This window comes from Corvus brachyrhynchos, unplaced genomic scaffold (assembly GCF_000691975.1).
Source record: "Corvus brachyrhynchos isolate BGI_N302 unplaced genomic scaffold, ASM69197v1 scaffold236, whole genome shotgun sequence".
NCBI lineage: Eukaryota > Metazoa > Chordata > Aves > Passeriformes > Corvidae > Corvus > Corvus brachyrhynchos.
In genome coordinates this window covers 172,322-175,199 of record NW_008238660.1, presented here as the reverse complement: position 1 = coordinate 175,199, position 2,878 = coordinate 172,322, and the positions used below count along the sequence as shown (strand labels likewise).

At 50.1% G+C, this 2,878-nt stretch overlaps 1 pseudogene across 1 annotated transcript in view; it reads left to right on the top strand.

The window, feature by feature from the left end:
• Positions 1-2,878, top strand: part of LOC103618004 — a 64,647-nt pseudogene that overhangs the window by 13,471 nt on the left and 48,298 nt on the right. The window contains exons 32-35 of the transcript XR_001863110.1: positions 206-366; positions 461-631; positions 719-823; positions 966-1,061. The product of XR_001863110.1 is annotated as a myosin heavy chain, skeletal muscle, adult-like (transcript). The remainder of the gene's footprint in view (positions 1-205; positions 367-460; positions 632-718; positions 824-965; positions 1,062-2,878) is intronic.

The window sequence follows — 2,878 nt, the reverse complement described above, 5'->3', positions numbered from 1 at the left end:
GGGCTGTAACCTACCAGAGCACCAGCAGTACTAGAATGGCCTCTCTACTGCTGTCCACAAGGAAAGGCGTGCTTTGCATCCATCCCCCAAGGCCACACCTGACATTTTGTACACAACCATTGTAACAATACTTCCACAATAAGAGTAGGAAGCTGGAAGGGGAAAGACTTTGCTCAGGCAGAAGGTTTATCATGGCAGGTTGTAGAATCCAACTCTTGCCGTGTCCTTCCCATTGCACAGAACACGAGCTTGATCAACACCAAGAAGAAGCTGGAAACAGACATTTCCCAGATCCAGAGTGAAATGGAGGATACCATCCAGGAAGCCCGCAATGCTGAGGAGAAGGCCAAGAAGGCCATCACAGATGTGAGTTGGACATTCCTGGCATTGCTGATGGAGAATGTCCTGTCCCCCAAATATCTGCAGCCCCAAAATGGCTTTGCCCCTTTGCTCTGATCAGGCGGCCATGATGGCAGAAGAGCTGAAGAAGGAGCAGGACACCAGTGCCCACCTGGAGAGGATGAAGAAGAACCTGGACCAGACGGTGAAGGACCTGCAGCACCGTCTGGAAGAGGCCGAGCAGCTGGCACTGAAGGGAGGGAAGAAGCAGATCCAGAAGCTGGAGGCCAGGGTGTGTAGGGCTGGGGTTGTGGGTGAGTGAGGCTGTCCTTGGAGAGACATTGCCAGGGAAGCTGCAGGGATGGGCTTGTCCTTGCAGGTGCGGGAGCTGGAAGGGGAGGTTGATGCTGAGCAGAAGCGCAGCGCTGAAGCCGTGAAGGGTGTGCGCAAGTACGAGCGGAGGGTGAAGGAACTGACCTACCAGGTAAGGCAGGAGGTCTCCTGCTCTGACAGGGTTTGCTCACAGCAAGCCACATTTTGCACACACCATCGCCAAGGGCAATTGTTAATCCTGTGTGATGTAGCACCAAGAATTGACTCTCTTTCCTCTTTGCCAACCACTTTAGTCTGAGGAAGACAGGAAGAATATTCTCAGGCTGCAGGATCTGGTGGACAAGCTGCAAATGAAAGTGAAATCCTACAAGAGACAATCTGAGGAGGCTGTAAGTATCCCTCTGAGTGCTTGGCAAGAACCACTTTCCCAGAGGGTAGTCTGGCCATTGAGGAGACAAATATAAGAAAGCTGGAAGATGCCAGTCATCAATAATGGAGTTCTTCAAATTCTCTGAAAGGGTCATAAAACAGACTTGCCAAAGAGTCACCAAGAAGACTAAAGAGGAGGGCAAATGCACATAGCATTTTTTGCATTAGAGCAACAAAGCAACCTGTAAGGGTCTTATGACTGATATCAGTACTACAATGTCTTAAGAAATTTTGAAAATAACTTACTTTTAGAGTTTTGATAGCAGACAGGGAAGGTGTTGGAAGTCCCCTCCCAAACCACTTTGCATTATGATTCTGTAATTGTACAGGGAGCCTTTGCCTGTGTCTAGGCATGCAGCAGTCAGGGATGCCCTGAGGGAAGTCCTGCAGCCCCTGAATTTATGATTGTCTGAGCATGGGTTCTTCACTGTGGAAACAGCCCAGCACAGAGTAGGGCTTCTGGCTTCAGTTAAGGCGATTTATGAGGAGACCTCTTGGAATTGTTGTCTCTCATAAATTCGTAACCTCACCTAAGGTTCTGTAGATGTAGTTCATCCAGTTTGATTCCACAGCTATAAAAATCAGATTTCCAGCTGCCCATTTTGCTTCCTTCCTACATAGCAGAGCAGAATTATGTTCATATCCCATTATGCTCCTTCTACAATGGATCTTCTCTAAAGGCAAGGAAGAGGAGCTCTGTGTGAGGCTGAGGTGTGAGCTGTGGTAGAAATGGGATGGAGATTTGTGCCTTCCCCCTAGGGAAGAGCTGCAGCCCAACAAAGCCAAGGTGCAAGAAGTGTGAAACCCCTACCCTGGGCTCCACACCACTGACTCCCTCTCCCCACACAGGAGGAGCTGTCCAATATCAACCTGTCCAAGTTCCGCAAGATCCCTACTCTCGTTTGTGATGCTGGCCCTCACAAACCCTAAACAGCAATCTCTGAGTAAGTCATCAGAAGCTGCAGTGCACTGCACTGTGAAGGATGGGCAGTTCCTTGACAGAGACAATTTGAGTCACAGAGAGCATGGTTACAACACACCAACAGTGTCCCTACATTGTGCCATCTCCCTCACCCTAGATTTCCTCAGCTGCTGCCACCAGCTGCTGCCAGTTTCTCTTGAACGGGCAAAAAGCTGAGCCTGCCTGGGGGCTTGTGCTGGAAAGACTCTCAGGACTCTCCCTTAGCACCCAGCTCTCACACACCACATGTCTCCAACACACCACCACATCGACAGAGAGAACACTCAGCTTTGGAGGATTTTCCCAGAAACCTCAAAGGGCATGGGGCTCTGTGTATACACTCAGTCAGAAAGGTTAGTGGTAGCTGAGGGCTATGAAGTTAATTTGGAAATCCTTACTGCAGTATCAGCTCATGAAATTGCCCCCACTGTTGTATCTCTGTCCCCTTCAGAAGCTGTCACCCCACCTGCATGTTGCAGAAGTCCTGGAGAGTTTCTCTGATGACTTGTCGAAAAGCACTGTCTCAAAGGACACCCTTGGCAAATGACCGGCAAGTCAGTGAAGAAGCAACTCTCACGCTGTGGGTGTGACTGCATCTACTATAGCCTTCTTTAGAGGCTTTTGTAAAGTCAGCTGTTTTTTCCTCCAGTTTCCTGCCTGTTTCACTTGCACACACCCTCTGGCATCTCTCTCACTCTCGTGGGTATGGCTGAGAATAAAGCAGGCAGCCCCAAGCCCCGAGCTCAGAGACAGGTTCACACCGTCAGGCAGGACCTGCCCTAAGCACGGCTGGGCACTGCTGATGGCACGGAGGGC